At 40.4% G+C, this 22,298-nt stretch overlaps 1 pseudogene; it reads right to left on the reverse strand.

Moving 5' to 3' along the window:
- Positions 1–3,843: 3,843 nt before the first annotated feature.
- LOC115738272 lies at positions 3,844–6,225 on the reverse strand (annotated as a pseudogene).
- Positions 6,226–22,298: the final 16,073 nt, after the last annotated feature.

Consider the following 22,298-nt stretch of genomic DNA (forward strand, 5'->3'; position numbering starts at 1 on the left):
ATCTCTGTCCATGAAGTTGTAGAGTAACTTGGTTTCTTTTGTTCCTCTCTCTCTTCCCTAGTTGTCTTATCGCGTTCCTTAGACCGATTCTCTGCATGCTTTATGTCTCCACTTAATTTGGTTCTAACGTCATTTGGTGTCGCTGCGCAATCGATCGCCAGGCTGGTTTTCTTGATTGTCATTTTCTCTGGCACTTATCGATTTCCATTTCCTGAGTGGCAGGGGACTCAGCAAAGGTGGTAAAGTGGCTCCCCATCTTTCAGGAGATCATAAATTTGAGCCGCGTCGTGAACGAGATAGGTAAGTGAGATATGAATTTTTTACCTTGATCGATTTTTGGGGACGCCGATTGGGGTGAAAGCGCAAATTACATTAAGCAAGCATAGGCTTTCAACCCGACAAGGGATTGGGGTCGCGGCCTGAAAAGTCTAAAAGGCTCGATGTCAAAAGCACAGTCGGCTAAACTGTCCGCGGATGACATTTTTCCGTCTCGGTAAACCTGCTTAGTTTGGAGAATTCGAAGGTTTGGGCTAGAGTCTGAGAGTTCGATTCGACAATGACCTTCGTTGGTCCACGCAGTCCCGTGAACAGAGGAATGACACGAGAAATTAGCAGAACATCTGCAGTTTCCTGAGCTAGTCCCTGATCCAACCATCGGCGGAAACGAGTCCAAGCCTTTTCGGCCCAACAATAGCACCTATTTAGGCATTGGGCTCAATCCCTCCCAGCCTCTCTTCTTTGTGCTATTTGACAATTTAAACATCAACCATAATATCCCAAGACCCTTCCACTCTTCAAAAAAGGATAATACCACGAAAAATTTCAAATCAATATACTTATGATAAATTTATTCTCAAAAATTTTTTTATCACAAAAAATCCATACACATGTGACAAATATATCCCAAACTATTTTTTGACCACCAAAAAAGCCAAATTGATATACATATGACAAATGTACCACAAACTCTTTTTTTTACCAAAAATTTCAAAATGGTACACATGTGATAAATTTATCCCAAACTAATTTCTTTAACCACCAAAAATCCTCAAATCGGTACACATACAACAAACTTACCCTTCGTTAGTTTTCGTTAAATAGAGCTAATACCATGAAAAATCCAAAACCGATGCTTCTGTGACAAGTAGCAGGGTAAAAAACCTCAAACTTGGTATTCTTTCCTAAGCATTATGGACTAATGAGGCATGGGGGTTACCGTTAACTGTCACGTGTCATCCACCTCACCAATTTCATGGTAAAATTTAACGGAAAACTAAAATAGGGTAAATTGTCCATAAGCATATTAGTTTGTGGTAAAATTATCACATTTGTATCAGTTTGGGGTTTTTGTTGTCAAAAAAATAGTTTGGAGTAAATTTATCACATATGTACCGGTTTGTAATTTTTTATGATAAAAAAATAATTTAGGAGTAAACTTATCATTTGTGTACCAATTTGAGGTTTTTTATTATAATAACCCTTTGAAAAGCGTTTTTCAAATCTTTAATTTTTTTTGTGAAATAAACGCACTCTAAGATTTCAGTCTTTAAAATGTATTGGCATTAATATTGTTAATTTCCGAAGTTTTTCCGACACCTTTTGAGAAATGGAACACTTCTTGTCTAGGGCAACTTATTAGATCATTACGGTTACTGTTCAGAATACAATTGATTAAAAATACCAAATTTACGGTCCGTATACGCCTTTTTTTTCCCCTTCCCCTGGTCCAAAAGAAAATTCAGTTGGCTAGCGGAGTTTTAATTTTTTGTGCCCATCAATCCTATTCGAACATGATGTAATAGGAAAAAAAATTAATGAGAAAAAAATGATTTATTTGGTTAAAATCAGAATTAAGAGAATGTTCACCCACATGCTACGTGATACTTCACTTTACCTTTGTAATTGGCCGTGGCAAGACACGTGGCATAAATTTTCCACGTGGCCACGTTCGATGAGTGGTGATTATTTTACTATTCTTATCATCCAAAAACTTGTATCTTTCAACCACCTTAAATTTCGACCCAAAAAAAGAAAAAGAAGAAGAAGAAGCTTAAATTAAGAAAAAGAAAAGGATAGGAATTATTTTGAATTACGTTTTTTAAAGGATAAGGGGGCGTATTCCTGAAACTCAAAGAAAAAAGGAAGGGGAAAATTACCAAAAGAAGTTCTAAACCTATGTAATGGTGCCCATTTAGTTTACTTTGCCGGTCGGCACCGACTTGAATAATTTTAAATATTACGATTGGACAAGTAGGCCCCCATCATCTAGTGGTTCAAGGTAGGGGTGATCGGTTCCCTGTCCGATCCGGTTTCCCTCAAAAACAGAGAACCGGATTGGTGGTCTCGATTCTCAATTTTTTGAACCGGGAACCGGACCAACGGTCCGGTCCGGTCCCCGAGCGGTTCCATTGAATTGGACACATGCAAAAAAAAGATATGTACCATTTCTAACATGGAGCACATGAGTTTGGTTACTTTCAAAAAAAATAAAACATAGTGTAACTAAAAAGGCTTCTATATAGGACAATAAAAAATAGAGAGTGCCAATAGCTTTTCAATTTGCTAAAATTTCTTAGACACCCTTAACAAGTAAAGAGAGGATAACTATTTTTTTTTTTTAAATTCGATAGGTCCGGTTTGGGCGGTCCGGTCCTAGGACCCTACTTTTAAAAAATAAAACAGAGTGTAACTAAAAAGGCTTCTATATAGGACAATAAAAAATTGAGAGTGCCCAATAGCTTTTCAATTTGGTAAAATTTCTTAGACACTCTTAACAAGTAAAGAGATGATAACTTTTTTTTTTTTTAAATTCGATAGGTCCGGTCTCGGCGGTCCGATCCTAGGACCCTAGAATCGGGAACCGGACCGCTCCCTCTCAAAGCGGGAACTAGACCACCGGTTCCGGTCCAGTCCGGGCGATCCAAGTCCGAGTGGTCCGATTTGCTCACCCCTAATTCAAGACATCTCCCCTTCAAGGAGGCAATGGGGATTTGACTTCCCCGAGAGTAAGGTACCACGAAAGGAAGTTAATCATGGATAATCAATAAGCTTAGAATTGATTCTTTATAGGTCGATGCCGGAGCGATTAATAGGGACGGACAGTAAACTCCTTAATTGGGTCAAAAGCCCAATTTTTAACTCATATTTAGAGTGCTGGTTGTATATGGAATAGCTAAGACTCGAAGAATGGATTATTATGATATTGCAGTAGTAAAGTCCAACTAGACTCATATTTAAAATGTCTCCGAAGGATCGACGCTTATGTGGAGAATGAGGGATTACTGGCGCTAGTATTCCTTAAAGGCCTTGCGGAATTCGATGGCATGGATAATTTTTTGCATATTTTTAAATAATTTATATAATTTTTTTAATGATCGATCAAAGAAAAAGAAGAAAAAGCCAAAATTTTTATTAAAAAAATACCAAAAAAATATACACGTCAGCGCTATCCATGCCATATATGACAATCGACGTTCACGTCAGCGAATTTTCGGCCAAAATTGGCCGGATTGTCTCGATTAACAGAAATGCAAAAGGTTTAGTACTCAATTCACACCAATAAAAGGTTTAGACCTGAATTTGTTATAATACAAAATATTTATGATTGAATTGTCACTAATGCAATAGCTTTAGGATTTTTTTTTTTAATACTTTTCCCAATCTAAGACTATTAACATATAATTCAATAATTTAAATCAATAAATAATGAGTCAAGTAGGATGTATTATTTGCTTCTCATTACATCACATCTGAGACTTCTTTAATGTCAACATCATCACACGTGAGCCTCAAAAATATGATATCGAACGATAATTACCCTAACGAGGTGGTATTACCAAAAAGGTGTGCGGAATTTATATATACGAATTGGAATACGAGAACACAGAATAGACTATCTTGGGGAAAATAGACTAGTATTATTCAAAAGATCAAGACAGACTAGTCGAACACTTAACAAGAGAGAATGCAAATGTTGAACAACATTCTCCTTTGAAGGTCAGAGTCTCCTCACAAGAAGATCCACTCCAAATTCAGGCTCTATGACCAACCTCAGAGTTGGGGAGTGTCTATACTTGGGCGAGATCGAGAACGAGAAGTTGGAAATTATGAGGGCAAGGAGGACTTTCAGCTCGGCCATCGCGAAGTTCTGCCCTAGACACGTGCGAGGGCCGGCCCCAAAGGGCATGTACGTGTACGGGAGCTTGCATGCTCCGGTGACCCCGTTTGCGAACCGCTCCGGGTTGAACCGATCCGCGTCCGGACCCCAGATCTCGGGGTCCTGGTGGAGGGTCACCATGAGGGTCCAAACGTTGACACCTTTTGGGACTTGGATGTTCCCAAACTTCATGTCCTCGAGTGCCTCTCTTGAGACAATAGCCACCGGTGGATACAGACGTAGTGACTCGTTGATTACCATCGTCAACTGTAATCAATACCGTGATTCGAGCTAATGAGTCTATGGTAGTTTACAAAGGTAAAAAAGTTCATTTCACTGCTAAAGACCAAATTTGTTCACTAACCGTCTTCATCTTCCGAATCATGTCGGCGTCGGGCAAGTGGCCGCCGCGCAACAGTTGCGTGACCTCCTCGCGTACTTTGGCTTGCCACACCTGATTTGAGGCCAGCAACATCAACGTCCATGAGGCGGCGACAGCAGTCGTCTCGTACCCGGCCAAGTAGATGTTCTTGCAGTTGTCCACGACGAAACGGTCGGTCTCCTCTCCCCGTCCCAGCTCGCTGCTGTTCTTAGCGCCTTCGAGTATCATCTCAAGCAGGTCCTTCTCTGGGGTTGCTTCCTTCCGTTCCCTTCACCACGTTCAAGATTAAGGACTGGATCTCCCTCTCCAGCTTCCATACCTCCCTGTTGCTCTTGGTTGGCAAGTATCTAGAAGGAATCACCATGTTTTCGCTAGTCAATAAGCGAGGTCTAATAAGGGTTTCTCAATAGAAATAGCATTTCTCTACCAGAAATTCATCTGAATAGAATACCTAAGCCCAGGGATCATAGAGATGAAGGCTATCTTGGAGATTGCTTCTTGGAGAGATCTAAGCTTCAGGAAAATCTCCTGTCCCTTGGCGTAGTTGCTCCCAAAGCATGCCTTTGAGATCACGTCCCCAGAGAAGTTCCTCATGTGGCTGTCAATGTTGATGTCTGCAACTCCTCCTTCCTTCTCAATCTCTTCACCCCATGAACTCACCAGGGCTATTGAAGACTCCACCATCAAGTTTATCATTCCCTGCAAGGACATTAATTACCTTAAGTAATCATTCAAAGGGTGTCTAGATGATTTGAAGTGTGATGATTGCTTGTGTTTACATCACGTCAGCCATACTTTCGACGGTTTGGTGGTCCAAATCTGGCTCGGCACCTTCGAGGACGCATCCCGGTATCCATGTTATATCCCGACATTTACCAGACATATGATCGGATTTTTTAACAATATCCGAAAGATTTCTAATCCCATCTTATCCTATCGTATCCCAATGCGTGTGTGCGGACAACCAAGCCAAACGCAGAGGAATAATCTTGGGTTTGTGTGTAAACAGTGAGAGAGAGAGAGAGAGAGAGTTCGTGTGTTTAAGACCACCTTGACTTTGTCGGGGTACAACTCAGGAGCAAGGATCTTCCTCTGGTGAGCCCATTTGGCGCCATTGGAGGTCAGAATGCCTTGGCCTAGCAAAGGACCCGTCGCCTTCTGCTGGTAAGAAGGCTTTCCAAAGTCGAGCGAAGTGCACGTGCTGATCTCCCTCACCGCCTCCGCATCGTACACGTACAGCATCTGCAGGTTCGCCATCGCGAACGTGAACACGCTCCCTGAACCATCATTAACTTCGTCATTAGCGAATAACGAATCTCCCATGACAACCTGAGTGGGACATGAATAGTCAGTCAATTACCGTACTGTTGTCTCCAGCGATCTAGGAATGGGAAGAGCTTGGAGGAGCAGTCGTGCGTTATGGCTTGCTGATCTTCTCCCGACGGCGGTTTCGAGGGCGTGGCGGAAGGCGATTGACGGCTCTTTATCTCGCGGAGGTTCCCGAGGAGAAAAGAGCCCGGAGGGCCTCGGATGCCTTGTCCCCGGAGCTTCGACCGGAGCCTCTGCGGCCTCCGTATCAGGACGTCGAGAGTTCGAATCACGGCGCTGAGGAACGCCACCGTGAGGGCTGTGAAGATGAGTTTCCACACTTGCAGCTCCATCTCGCTCTCTCTAGGGGGTGAGTGGGGGTGAGTGGGGGTGAGTGGGCGTTGAGTTGCACGGCCTTTGATGGCGTTCTTCTATAGGGTGGCGCCAGCTTAACGGCACCGTTATTGACGGTGCGGTTGACTTGACTGCCACAAATTTATTTTTAAACTAGTCTGCGCACGGCGTTAATGACCGGCATACGTAATCAACCCCAGTTGTACATGTCAAATTTGATTTGATTTAGCAAACTGATCATGGTCGATCACGTGTTTCGCATAATATTTAAGGGTGTCTTGTAAGCTATGAATCACCTGCACACTCCGGAAGCCAACGTGCCCTGTCCGATACTCTCTAGCATGTTACTGACACGTGGTCGGCGCGTCGCACGTACTAGCGACACGCGAGTCTAGCATTTCGACAAGCCATTTCGACATGCATGAGGTCAATTTTAAGAATTTTCAATAAAATATGAATCAAAATGATATACTTAAGTTATATGTCCAATCATTTCAAAATTAATATATCCAATCAGTTAAAATAAAAAATTAATAGTAAATCCCTAACATAAAAAAAAGAAATTTACCGTTAATATTTTTATATATACATGATAATTTATCATGTACATATGTGTCGAAAGTCTCTATTTTTTAAAAAATGACATATCGGCATATCATGTTGTGTCGATGCTAAATAAAGTGTAAGAGAATCCGCTCTTTCTTGAAACTAGCAAAAAGAGCACAGCTAGTCTTACAGTTTACTCTAACCTGTTCATTTTTTTTCTCCTTCCGAAACAGCCTGTTCATTTGAACTCAACCTTTTTGTCGCAAAGGCAGATGTAATTTCCTCTCGAAATTAATTGCAAAAAGAATTAAGAGTTGTCCAATGGGAAAAAAAAAAAAAAAAACTTCAACGACATCAATAAATATGATCTTGTCCACGAGTATCCTTAGGACACTTTTAGAACTTGCTAAATATGTTTCATGAGGTGACTTTTGATTTATAAAATGTTAAATGCGAATATCATGAGCACCGTCAGTGCACTGAAAATTGCAAAATCTTCATATCAATACAAGTGATCCTAAGAGATGCTCCCTTCCACCATTCATTTCGGTGCAAGTTCAACTTTAAGATTCTCTTTGAAGACTGAAATCAACACAAACTACAAATTCAATCGCCATCGTAATCAAGGACACAGAGGTACAAGCCTATAGAACAGATCCTATTACACGCCAAACTAGCTACAATGTTCATTAGGATTTATTAGGAAAAAGTGTCAAAAAAGATCCTAAACTTACTATATTAGTACCAATTTAGTCCTAATCCTATTTTTGGTGCTAATTCAATCCTAAACATTTTGCATTTGTGTCAATTCAATTCAAAACCTTTTGCATTTGTGCCAATTCAATCCTAAATATTTTATTTATGCCAATTGAGTTAATCCAAATAATTTTGGCTAAAAATCGCTGACATTGACGTCGATTGTCCTACGTGGCACGACCGGCGCTGACTTGTACATTTTTAAATATTATTTTAATATTTAAAAAAAAATTAAAGTACTTTTTTGGTTTTTTTAAAATATTCTTAAAAATTATTTAAAATATAAAAAAAATAAAAAATATCCACGTTAGCGTCGGTTGTGTCACGTAGGACAATTGACATCTACTTCCAACGATTTCTGGCCAAAATTAGCCGAATTGACTCAATTGACATAAATACAAAAAATTTAGGACTAAATTAACATTAATACAAAAAGTTTAGGATTGAATTGGCACCAATGTAAAAGGTTTAGGACTGAATTGGCATCAAAAATAGGTTTGAGACTAAATTGATACTAAGTGTCAAAAAAGTCCTAAACCTATTACATTGGTGTCAATTTAGTCCTAAACCAATTTTTAGTGTCAATTCAATCCTAAACTTTTTGTATTGGTACTAATTCATTCCTAAACATTTTATTAGTGTCAATTCAATCTTAAACCTTTTGCATTTGTGCCAACTAAATCCTAAATATTTGTATTTATGCCAATTGAGTTAATCGGGCTAATTTTGGCCACAAATTGCTGGCGTAGACGTTGATTGTCCTACATGGCACGGCTGGCACTAACTTGGACATTTTTGCACATTATTTTAATATTTTTAATAAATTTTAAAGTATTTTTTGTTTTTTAAAAAATATTCTTAAAAATTATTTAAAATATTAAAAAAAATATCCACGTTAGCGTCAATCGTGCCACGTAGGACAATTGACATTTACTTCTAGTGATTTCTGGCCAAAATTGGCCGAATTGACTCAATTGGCATAAATGCAAAAAGTTTAGGATTGAATTGGCACCAAAAATAGGTTTAAGACTAAATTAGTACTAATGTAATAGGTTTATGACTTTTTTGACAATTTTTCCGGATTTACTGGGATGGTCATGGATAAGCTTAGTCGTTGTGCTCATTACAGCCAATTGGGGAGCTATTGGGAGGGTATTAGTGGAGCAAAAACCTTCCGGATTAGGTTTAACTGAACAAGAGATGACAGAATACCTTCCTGGTCGAGCCTCAGTCTCGAAGGTTAATCGAATAGTCGAGTCTATTTATTTTACTCATTCGAGATTTGGAATCGAATCGTTATGCTTGTGCTATTTTCTTGATGTAAGAGACCACATATATGTTCTTCCAGCCTCCTCTCCAATGTCCCCAAACCCTAGCTGCCAGTAACATTTCCTGAGGGAGGGAGAGCTCTCTTCTTCTCCCTCACCCTTTTCTTAAGTTATTTTGATTTTTTTTATTTTTTACTTTTTCTTATTTTTCCTCCCGTTTGGAAGTTTTTCTCTTTCGATTTTTCCTAGATCTAAAAGTTTTTCTTTCTCATTTTTGGGAGATTTCTATCCCAATATAGTTTAGATTTGGAATTTCTATGGATATGTTTTTGGGATTTCGCTCTTCTCAAGTTTCGTTAGTGAACAAGTCCAATTTCGAAGAAGATCATATGAGTTTTATGAAGGTTTCGCTCGTGTTAAATTCATCCTCGTTCAACCTTTTTACTATACTCGGTGATGGTGTTGGGGATGCTAAACCTAAGCACGCAACTATCGAAAGGCAAAATCATAGCAACAGATGGAGTTCTCGATGTGTGCTCATTACTAAATACGGATTCGGCGATCGACTGCCGATTATAATATGAAGAAGTCATAAATGTGTCTATTAAGCGTGTAATCCATTCGTTTGTTATGATGATTTCTCTTCTTATCTGGAGCTTGTTTTGTTTTAAAGTTATTTGACATGTATTTTGATTTGTAGTTGAACTGCGATATTTCTCTCTTGTATGTCAAGAAAGTGAATGAAATGAAATATTATTTTTGACACAAAAAAAAAAACCCGAAGAACGTGCAAGTGTTAACAAAAGGAAAAAGAGAGAATTCCAGGGGGCGATTTTTGGAGAGAAGATAGAAAAATTAAAAAAAGATATTACAACATTTATGGAAGTCAAAGTGAATCGGGAATGAAATTGGGTCGGTCAAAATGATGGCTTTGGTACTAAGAGAACGATCTGAAACCACCCTCTGGAAAGTCAGTAGCCATGCATGTCAATTTCTGCCGAGCTATTACGGTCCTTACTTTTGACAAAAAAAAAAAAAATTACAGTCCTAACTTTTGACCCAAAAAAAAAAAAAATTGTAGTCCGAACTCAACAGCATGTAACCTACTTGAGCAGCTTCTAGGAGATCTAACTTTTGTGCGTGATCGTGGCCATGCCTGTTTTAAAATTTATATTTCACCTGAAGTGCTACATTGGACGATAGTAACTAAGTAAATTTTAGTTCAGTTCATATCCAATAAAAGTTAAGGGATGTTGGAATTGTTTCGCCAGAATTTGACTTCACGACGAAATATCTTTCATCGGAAGTTGTTTTTATATTTAATTAATGACATCGATATAAAAACTACAGCTAAGAAACATACCGATATTTAATCGACGACACAAATCTGGAAACTATAACTACAATCAGGAATTGAAAGATAACATGTTTGTGTGTTTATGCGTCGAGCGGCTTCAAATAGTACGATATGGCTCTTTAAAACCTACAATGGACAGTTACCAATGGAGGTTAGAAAAGGAGGTTACAAACGGTTACCAAGCAGCTGCATTGATGGTTATATTTACTCCACTACCTTAACAATATCTTTGACTCCATTATCTTGACGATTGCTTTATTCCACTACGTTGACAGTTACTTCTTTGATGGTTGCATCTGAAATGTCAAAATCCACTTTTTGTCTATTCCTTCAAGATGTCGACTAATTAAATCTCGATTCTTGAAGTTCTCGATAATTCTGTTCACAAATGATCAAACGGTGCCCCCTTATCATTTACAAATTTAACTTTCTTATGCCAAATTTTATCTTGATCAAATTCATCATATGATTCATACTTCTCGACATAAGGACACCTTAGGGTGCGCATGGTAACACTTCTCTCCGAGAAATCAACTTCTAATAAGAAGTTGATTTCTCTACTTCTTCTCAAAAGTAGAAGTTGATTTTTCTACTTACGCTTCAAATTGACTTCTGATCAAAAAAATTCATTTGGTAACAGTTGAAAATTTCTACTTTTGAAACATTATTAACAAACTTTTCGGCGGCGATGGTCGATGGTGGCGGCGGCGGTTGGCGGTGGCGGTGGTCGGCTGCGAACGGAGGTGGCGGCGGGTGGTGGTCGGTGGCCGGCGGTGGCGGTGGGCGGCGACGGCGGGCGGCCGTGATCGGCGGCAGCGGCGGTGGGTGGGCGGTGGCCGACGACCGTAGCGGCTATGGTCGACGGTGGCAGCAACAATGGTCGGCGGTGGCAGCAACAATGGTCGCGGAGGTGAGTGTGGTTCAAGAAGTGATTCTGGAGCCGAGAAATTAAAATTTTTTACTTCTCAAAATTGGCCAAAAATCTTATCAGAAGTGAAAAATCGTACCAAAAGTGAAAATTTTTACCATAAGTCAATTTTTTTATCAAACGGATTTCTACTTCTATCAGGTTTTTATTAAATATATTTCTCTGCTAGATGGGCTTCTCGCGGATAAATGGAATTTCTGAAGTGATTTTATGGGGGCCCTTAAATGCCAATAATTGTGTATGGCTCTCACTTTAGTGTTAATATTTTTTTTTTTTGGAATCACTTAACTATCAAATCAAAGAAAAAACGATCACTTTAGTGCCAACGGCAAAATATTCAGGAGTTGGCACTTAAATCGTTTTAAAAAAAATTGGCACTTAAGTGATCGGAAAAAAACGACTACTTTAATGCCAAATCAGAGAAAAAATGATTACTTTAGTGCCAACGGCAAGAAATTCCGGATACCTCACCGGAGTTAGCACTTAAATAATCGTTTTTAAAAAAAATTGGCATAAGTGATCCAAAATAATAAAAAAAAAATACCAAAGTGAACGTCGTACATAAATATCGGCACTTGAAGTGCTTTTACACATATTTTTCTATGAAAGGCACGTTTCGTATAAAGTCTTCATGTGGCCCTCTATTTTTGCCCTAAAGTAGTTGCTCATACTTAAATACTCTCATTGTCAATTGGAATAAATCGTCTTCATATTTTTCTTAAGACTGAATTTCAATTCATTGAAAGCCAAATTTGCGAATTCTTTCTTTGAGAGTGAAGTAAAGCATCTATTTGTAGTCCTCTTGAATCGAGCAACAAACTACCAACTAACTCATTATTGTTTAGATAGTTTTAGGCCATCAGCAATCGATACCTCAGGCTTCGTTCTATAAAATTGAATATGGAGTTTTCTTTCAATCTCAGCCCAAGTATGGATTGAATTACGAGATCATATACAAAGTAAAGGTTTTTGACAAAGATAAAGGGAATAACCCAAATCTTAGGAATTCATTTGTTGCTACCTCTCCACATTGAAAATAAATTGACCAATGTGTTCAAGAAAATTAAATTCACTTGGGTAAGGCAAAGTGTCAACCTAATCGGGACATGACTTCATAAATGATGGCCTAACCACTCCTCTGTCGCTACCTAATTATTATAATATAAATTCAGCCACTTGATCAGGATTCTCAAGTTTGTAAACTTGTCATTCCTGCCCCCCTAGGTTCAGGGGTAAATAGGTTGATAGACCGACCTTCCTACCCCCTACGTTCAAGGAAGATGAGATTTTCTGGCCTTTGTAAAATCCTCATTAGTGGTAAGATCACGTGGCCTAAATTATTTCTACCGTTCAATTGACAGAGAGTTGGAGGAACAATCCGGAAACCTCCTGTTCAGTTGGATCGGTATAGACTTATTCGATATTCCAGGCCTAAATATGACATTGTTGATCACATTGACGACCATCGGCCTAATCACATTACAGATGTTTCTCGCTATATCATTTGCCATGTTTTTTTTGTTGTTCCTCGAATAGCCTCTTCATTGTAGCCACCAAATGGGTTTTGGTGCTAACTCCCTCGCTTGCACCTCCGTAAAGTGTCATGGGATTTCAACGTTGCCCCTTGGCTTGGCTCTGCTGCCGGTGCGGTCAAGGTCTTAGGCTAGGTAACCGTATCATCAAGGTTGTTACCCATAATGTAATCAGGCTATAGATAATTCCTTGTTCTCGGCATTATATTTCTTCAAATTGATCACATTGATTCTATTGGGAGTGCCAAAAAGATAATTTGCCAGAATTCGACTTCACGATGAAATACCTTTCATTGAAAGCTATTCTTCGGTATTTATTGGCAGAGACAGGTTACGTGGCTATTCCGAATAGAAACATGACAAGTAGACAAGGGAATCGAATATTCACTTCAAATGAAACCGGTTGTACACAAACTGTACTAGAATCCAATTAAACACAAAACTTGAGAATGTTAAGTTTCAACTTCAGAATTTAATCAAAGGCAAGACAACAAGGAACTACGGCAAATATACACGCTAGAATTTAATCGACGGCACCAATCTAAAATCTATAATTATATCACAGAATCGATAGATAAAGATAACATGGTTGTTTGTTTGTGTGCAGAGGAGAGCTCCAAAGATTACGACGTGGCTATTTAAAGCCAACAATCAACATTTATCAATAGTGGTTGCAAAGAGAGGTTATCAATGATTATCGAACGGTTACATTGACCCCACCCCCTCGACGGTTTTTTCGGCTCCACTATTTTGACAATTGTTTTAGTCCACTACGTTGACGGTTGCTTTTTTTACGATTAGATCCGAGATTGTTGACTTCACTTTTTGTCGATTTCTTCAAGCTTTGGATTCATCAAATTGTCGATCTTTCAAGTTGTTGATCATTTTGTTCATAAATGACCAGATTCTGCTTTTACCGACTAAATTTTAACACATACCTATAATAATTAAAAGTTGATATTTTTTAGTGTAAACAGGAGTGGACTTTGGTGCTCAATTACCGCCTTCAACTTTGAAGGCATCTAGAATCTTTCAAGGTGCAAGCTGTTGGCCAAAGCAGAAAAGTCAACATTGGTGTACTCTTATGTCTTATCCATATTCAACTCCCTGATCACGGATCAGTCGGGAAAGGAGGGCGAGCCTAAGGCGGCTTCTATATATATACACACTTATAAATTCTTTCTATCATAAGGACGTTCACTTGAAGGGAGAAAAATATTTAAAAAAAAAAGACAGAGGACACGTACGATGCAAGAGCTTAGAGGATATCTAATGCAATTTTAGCGTCAGCGTTTGAAGACATCCTTTGAGTCGAAGTCATCGAAGCAGCCGCATAGCTAACAAGCAATCTCTACTCCCTCACCAAAACTTGCAAAATTGACTTCTCCTTAACCCAAACCCATCACCTCCCACCTCACCGTTTGGTAGATACACACTCCCCACACTCTCGAGCAAAACTCTTTCTGCTCCTCGCTCTTTTCGTTTACGATAGGCCCTCGTGAACTCCCTCTCGTACGTTCTTGTGTCGTACCGGCTTCTTCGCGATCGTTTCTGCTTGGCCATGGACTCCGAGGCTTCGCAGTGGGCTCTCACTTCCGGAACGATCTCTACCTCGTGCATGGTGGTGCGAACGGATCTAAGTTGGCTAATGCATCTATATATAGCTTTAAGTGTATTGAGTGCAGTTAGAGAAAATATATTGCAATTAATGAAAGTGAGTATTTTTATGCGCTATATTTGCACCACAATTTGGTAAACGAAAGTGTCTTGAGTTGCCTATTACAAAATTCTCTCATGTTACCACCACAATGCTTCTGCATACCCAACAAGAGGTATCAAAGTTATGTCTCTCAATACCCTATAGGGGAGACATCTGTCACGGCAAAATACACTTTATTCGATCCATTGGTATGCCATTTGCATTTTTGTTCATTACCAATGGTAAGGGAGATGTGGATAAAACCTATCAATATGAAGAAGAGTTCTCTAGCAGGAACTCGGCGACGGCTGGCAGCCTAGCGATCGGCCATGACATGGGTCGGCAAGCTCGAGGCTCGGCCGGTTGCTCCGCCATCACTGTGGCCAGCAACCCACCAAAAACAGAAGGAAAATAAAGAAAACAAAAATAAAGAAAAGAGAAAAAAGATAATGATAAATAATTGGCAGGAGTACATCACAAGTGCCAAAGTTTACATATGGTGTTGACTTTGGTGCCAAAATTAACTTTAGATTACTTAAGTGCCAATTTTTAACGATTATTTGAGTACTAACTCCGGTGAGCTTTTCCGGAAATCATACATGGCCTCTTTTTTTTTTTTTTTTTATTAACAACCTAATCCTATGTGGCTCGCCGAAGGATCCTAGATAGTAATAAAAACATATAAAAAATTTTAAAAAAATTAAAAACTAATTTTTTTTTAAAAACCAAAAAAAAAAAAAAAAAGGGAAGGGTTTAGAGGCGAGGGCCGTGCAAGCCCTCGCCGCCACCGCACCACCATCGTCACCAATGGCCGGCGGAGGTCACCGATCCCCAGCGAGTGGTTGGCTACCCCCGCCGATCGCAGGCGAGGCCTTGCCGGGGTTGTTAGGGCATGGCTGTCATTGGGCAAGGTTAGCCTCACCTAGCCATGACGAGGCTCGAGATCGCCCGATCGGCGAGGTCAAGCCCTTACATTGGGGGTCGCCGGCCATTGGCTAGGGCTCGGCAACTTCGGTGGGCCATCCCCCACCCTTGCCGTTGTGCCAAGCCCAAATTTTTTTTTTATTTTTTTAGCTATTAGTTTATTTTTGAATTGCTTTAAATGTTAAAAAAATTCCACATGGACTGATTTTTTTTATAAAAAAAATTACCACGTGACTGCTTTTTTTAAATCATTTTGCCACGTAACACTAAAAAAATTAATACAAATGTCATGTAATCAATTTGACCATAATCTCTCGTCGTTAGCACTTATGGATCGTTTTTTCTTCAATTTGACACTTAAATGAGTCGGTGAAAAAATTTGGCATCAAAGTGAACATTGTACATAATTTTTTGGTACTTGTGGTGTCCTTCTGTCTAAATAATTAAGAAATTCAAATTCTTTTAAAAAAATAAAAATAAAAATGTTGAAAAGAGTGCATAGAGGAAAACCAATCTGGTTTTCCATACCAATAACAAAAAAATATTTTTCAAGTATTTTTCATATTTCAGCCAAACACCGAAAACTATTGTTATTTTCCTGAAAAATAACTTTTCAAAAAACATTTTTCGAAAACAATACATTTTCCACAAAGCAAACAGAGCCTAGTTTAAATATTTTCTTGCTTAAATAATAATTAAAAAAAAAGAATCCAAATTATAAGAAAGCCTATAAAAGTCACAATTGCACAATTGAAACTTTCCCAATTTTTATTTGTTCGAGTATACTACGAGGTACATGTAGACTTGAAGTTCAAAAGAAAACAAAACACATAAACATCAAACTAGAGAATTCAATACTCCATAAACATATACACGGTAAGATTTGTCAAGAATCACGTAATGTCGGAAATAAGGGAGACATAGTGTACATCGCAGAATTGAGGAGTTAAATTAGTAAGGAAATTTCAATAGTTGCAAACAAAGCATGTAAAGAGCCATATTTTCCTCCGACCACTTTTCTAATTGGTGATTAAAACCGTGGACATTATGTACATTTATCTTTTATTTATTTAGGTTTATAACACAAAAGCTCCGACTAGTACATCCGTGCTATATTTACCTCAAACTAATTTTTGTGTCCTAAAAACTGGTACACATGTACCACATTTACCCGAAACTAATTTTATGTCACAAAAAATCCCAAATTAGTATACCCATGTAATATTTACTCCCAAACTAGGGCAAAATTGCCCAAAAAGAAAGTCTTAAAGTTATTGCACTTATACCAATTCAATCTTAAACCTTTTAATTTGACAAATTTTGTCCTAAACCTTTTGATAATTTATGAATTGAATCCTTATTTTGGCTGCCACTAGCACTAACGTGGACAATAATTGTAAAGTTTTGAATTTTTTTCATCTTTTTATTTTCTTTTTCTTCATTACTTTTTGTTTTCTGTGTCGGCGAGGGTCACCGGCGACCTCGCTAGCTGCGAAGGCTTCACCTAGACGGGGCGAGAACCTCCTCGCCTTTAGCCGGTGAGGCTACGAAGGAATCGCCCGGGGCCATTGTTGACTCCTAAATTTTGATTTTTTTAAATCATTTATCTTGCATAAAAAATGAGAATTAACTTTAGTTCTCATCAAAAATAATTTTCATGCATAAGATATTTAATGTTTCTCAATTTTATGGTCACGTATTTGCATTAGCATTTATCTGCATCGGCGGTGCGAGGACTTAATTGGACGAGCGATGAACCCGAGCTCACACAAAATTTGGCTGAACCCATTGTTATAGCCAAATTTTTTATAATGCCAATTAGTAAAATAAAACTTGGAGGATAATTCAGCATTTTATTGTCAAATCTTGAGATTTCTTTGAAAATATCCTTTATCTCAAGATAGGAAATGAAATATTCGCTAGAAGCTCTAAACCTAGTGTCGCGACCTCGCCTTCGGCATCCCGTGAGGGTCCGGCGAGGTTTAGAGGTATTGCCATAGGTCAATGGCATAGACTCTCCCAAGTCCTACCTCGCGTGACATTGGATTTCTTTTTACTGATCAGCAAATTAAAATGCTATTAAGAGTCGCCACTAGCTTGTTGGGGTCGGCTAGAAACCAATCGAGATACGGGAGGGTTATCTCGATTCTTACGCAACCAGAGCTTCTAGGTTCGGGGACTTGTTTACGCTAACTAGATAATTAACGCCCTTTCGGTACCTAACCAGGTGGTATTCCCTAAGGTGACCATACATTCTGCATATCATTTTAAGCTTATCGGGTATCTAACCAGTACTAAATGATCATGCATAATGTTTTTCTGTCATTTCGTGCAATTACCTATTTATCCTTAACCTAACAGATAGGAAAAGCGATTAACGGGCAATTTTTCAAAAGACAGTGTTATAAACACTCAATCGGATAAATATGCCAAATAAAGATCGGGATAAGCACATGCAGACCAAATCTATGATGGCGATATTTAAACAAACAATTTCGACGCGAAGGTCGAATTACAACGATTATCAAACCGGATTGGACATCGGTCTTCAATCAACGCCAATTTAAGGCCTAAAAAATCACATTAGGGGTAAAAGGGTCATGTAAATCATTTTTCTAATTTTCTGAAATTTTTCTGATTTTTTTTTTAATTTTTATTATTTTTTGAAGTTTTTTTATTATTTTTATTATTTTTTAATAAGGGATCGGGTCCGGGTCGGGTTCTCGGACGGGCCTGGATCAGGCCGTCAGATCCGATCAGGCCCGAGTGAGAACCAATCCCGGGCCGGATGGACACAAAAGGGCTCAAGCCCATTTTTCTTTTTCTTTTCTTTTTCCCACGCCGGCCCTTTCGAATCAGCCCACACGAGCCCATTCTCCTCTCTTTGGAGTAGCCCACCAGCATCGCCTTCCCTCTTATTTTCACGCCAGCCCACTCCACAGCCCACGCCACTCATTTCCGAAACCAACTAACACAGGCCCATTTTTCTCTTCTTTTCCCCACGCCAGCCCAACCTCCATTTCTTTATTCTCCAGCCCACACGAGCAAATTTCAGCCCAACTCTACTTTTTCTTCTTCTTCTATTTTTTCCATGCCAACCCAACTTCTCCTCTTCAGCCCAAATCTTCTTCTTGAGCCTTCAATTGGCCAGTCCATCCAAGAAGCCCAAATCAGCCAACAAAAGAGAAAAAAAACGTGGAGAGGCCGTGCCACTATTCACCGTCTTCTTCCTCCGGTCCCTTTTTCTGCAACATCCCGACGACGACCACAATAGCTTTTTGCTCACCTTGCCACCGCAACACCGGAAACCGCTGATCGCGCCGTCACCGGGACACACCGCTGGACCTCCAGGATGGCAACCGGTTCAGCCCATCTCGTGTCCGACCGCGTTCGTCGCCACGTCGGGTTGCCACACCGCAGGGACCGGTTCACCGCATCACTGCCGGGCACGCTATCATCTCCTCGGACCGCTGCTGGTCTCGGTCACGCGCCTCTTTTTGTTCACGCCGGCGTCGTCGTGGGCTCGAGTTCGAGTACCGTGCCGTTCATACACGCGTTGCCATGGATCCGAGTTCGCGTTACTTCAGCCCGAGTTCACTTGCCGGCTCGGTCGGTTCCACTTCGGCTCAACCTCGCGTCGCCTCAACCCATCTCGTCCCGGGCTCGCGTCGCCTCACACTCCCGTGGAGCTCCTCGCCTCTAAACCGGTCCCGCCCATCCAGCACCGAGACCAATATGCCGAGGGCCGACCGCCACGCCACCGCCTCTGTTCGAGCTCGCGTTACCTTAGTCCGGCCCACGTCGCCTTCCTTCGGCCGCGCGACTACTCTAAAGCCGAAGCCTCGAACACGCAAGAGCAACCTAACGTGAACCGCTGTACTTCTGGCTTCGGTTCGGTGGACCAACAGAACAAACCCGTCCCCCCTCCAAATACCACTCGGACCATAACCTTGATAAAAGGATGCGAACGTGCGAGGTATACCAACCGGGATGGGAGACACTGAAGTTTTGAGGTCACACTCAAGCTTAAAGCATTAAGGGTCCAGCATAAAAGTGTTTATAACAGACTGATTAACGCTAGCAAAACCGATTCTTAGTTCGATTGTACAAGGCGGTGATAAGACTTGAAGCTTACCCGGTTCGGGAGCGTCGCCGGCTACGAAGTTGTTGGAGTGTATGGTGGCTTGCGGGCGGTGATGAACGATAGCAGTTTTTTCCAGCTAAGGCACGATCGGTTCCTACACTTCAACTCTCTCTGGCCTCTCTTTGTTTTTCTTCCATTTTTTTGGTCACCGAACCCAAAAAAAACGAACCCACTGCCTGCCCTACTTTCTTTCTTTTTGTTTTCTTTCTTTCAATCCCCCTTCTTCTTGGAGCCGAACCGCTAGCCTGCCCACTACTCCTTGCTTTATACTCTTCTTGCCTCCTTCCGCAAGTAAACACCCGTGGACAAGAGTAAATCCCGCTTGATGGGGGCGTGGGTTAATGGGAGACCATGTAAACACACGGTATATTTAAGAGTGACGTGATGGTGTGCGGGGAGGAGTGATGTGGGGGGGGTGAATCTGGGGTTCGGATGAAAAAACGAGAGGTGTGGGCTGAAGAGAAAAAGAAGAGAAGATGGGCTGTGGGGGGAAACAAAACAAAGATGGGCTGAAGAGAAATAAGAAAGGGAGATGGGCTGAGAAATAAAAGGAAAAGGTGGGCTGAGGAGAAAATGGGCTGAGGAAGAGAATTGCCCAACCGGGCCGCACGTGGGTGGGCTACGCGTGAGAACAAAATAAAAAGCTATGGGCTCGGGTTTGAGCCCGAATCGAGCTGGCCCGAATTGATTTTTTCTTTTTTTCTTTTTCTTCCTTTTTTTTTATTTTCTCATTTATTTTTTATTTTTCTTCTTTTTTTTTAAAAAAAATTCGTTTTATATATATATTTACTTTTTCTATTTTGCAATAAGACGAAAATAAATTAGACGTATTCTTATTTAACGAATAATAATAATAATAATAATAATAATAATAATAATAATAATAATAATAATAACAACAACAACAATATGGGATCTCCAAAATTAGGTGTCAACAGCTGCCCCTCTTGGAATGGGAGCTCGAAGAGGTTCCATCCCAAGACAAAAGGACACCTAATTTTGTCGATAAACTAACTTGACAATGTTTGGGAAGAACTGCCAAAGCAACTATCAAGACTAAAAATGGGGAGACTCGCTCAGAGAAATATGCTCCGGGGCTCCAATCCTCTTAGTACCTGCGCATGCAAGGTTAACTGAAACAAACAAAACTCTAGGACTACCATATAAACGATACGGGCTTGGTCCTCGGATGGAAATGGCACGACCGTATAGACGATACGGGCTTAGCCTTCTCTTGGCAATGCGTTTGCTCTGGGCTTTAAGGCTCACCGGACTTGAGGGGACTTGCTCGGGGAACCGGCTCCGGGGCTCTTGTCTCTCCGCACCTGTTCGGGCAAGGTTAGCTCAAACAAACACACCTCCGGGACGACCGTAAAAACGATACGGGCTTGGTCCCAAAGGGAACGACACAGTTCACGGTATTCTAACCCGTGAAAAGGCGATTAAAAAGTCACGGTTCAGGGTCTTTGACCCGTGAAAAGGCTATTTCGAAAAAGTCTCGGTTCGGGGTCTTTGACCCGTGAAAAGGCTGTTGAAAAGTCTCGGTTCAGGGTCTTTGACCCGTGAAAAGGCTGTTGAAAAGTCTCGGTTCGGGGTCTTTGACTCGTGAAAAGGCTATTTTGAAAAGTCTCGGTTCAGAGTCTTTAACTCGTGAAAAGACTATTTTGAAAAAGTCACATAGTGGGCTTAGCATTGTATCATGCTCACCCGAATGAGGAAACCCGCTTATAGAATAGGCATTGGGAAGCTAAAGTTCACCTTACCTATCCAAAAAAAAGGTTAGCTCTAACAAATAATATGCCAATGGGGAGAGAGTGCTACTTGGCGCCGAACTTACACTTCGGCCTCTGGAGTACATTCTCTGGATTGCACGGGACAAGCCCTCGACCTCGGCGCTTGCATGTCGATCGGAACTCCACCAATGAACATACGTGATATGTTCGCTTCATAGCTTGGAACTTGTCGCCAATAACCGAACTACTCAAGCCGGGTCCCTATGCAACTTGGGACTTTCGAAACAATTTTAGAATGATGCACAGATGACATTAAATGCATGGGCAGATAGAGCTACATCTACTTGCTGGGGAAGCTACTTGGCACAACGTGATACCGAAAGCTTCTCACTCGGTTAGATGACATTGCTGATTGTTAGACTCCATGGGGAAAATTGATTGAAGGGAGAACTGTCGTTCCCGAAAATGATATTTATTTATTTATTTTATTTTATTTTTTTATTTTTTATTTTTTTTCTTTTTATGAAAACCTTGGTTAATGGAAACAACAATTTCGCTTCATGAAAAGGCTTTATTGAGCATGCCAAGCTAAGATCCTTAATCAGAAGGGCTTCTCACACACTCTCGCTGGGGAATATTTCTTGATCCCGATCGCTCACTTGGAGGTTTTTGGGACAAATACTCTCGAGACCTTGCACTCTTTTCGTGTCTAAGGTTTTGAACATATTCGCAATGCATACATTATTGATCAATGCGAAAGGTCTTTCGGGGACCGTAATGTTGGCTTGGTCATGGGCTTACACAAGGGGTTTCTCCTGCTTTGAGGCCACCCTGGGGAAATATTTGAAATCACTACCTTCACCGGGTTTACAAGTCAAGAACCTGGAGGATAAGACGAGAAATGATTGACTCCACTCCTTCAAGCGGTAGCTTCTTTGTAAAGTCTTCATGTTAACTCGAAACATCCCAATCGGAAGAGTCTTCGGATGGGTTGTAATGTCGGTTTTGGAAGGCTTATAGGCTCTGATGACTTTTTTTTTTTTTTTATGGGATTTATGAGTTGGTGACCATCTTGGTGTTTTTACCAATCTCGCTCCATCTCGGGAAGCCATCTGACTGCGGGGATTACAACCTGCCTCGAGAGTCCAATGAGTTGTCTGTTTTTGCTTCGCAAGAAAAGAGTTTTTCTCTATTTCCTACATTTGTTTCTA

The sequence above is a fragment of the Rhodamnia argentea genome, chromosome 8, assembly GCF_020921035.1.
Source record: "Rhodamnia argentea isolate NSW1041297 chromosome 8, ASM2092103v1, whole genome shotgun sequence".
NCBI lineage: Eukaryota > Viridiplantae > Streptophyta > Magnoliopsida > Myrtales > Myrtaceae > Rhodamnia > Rhodamnia argentea.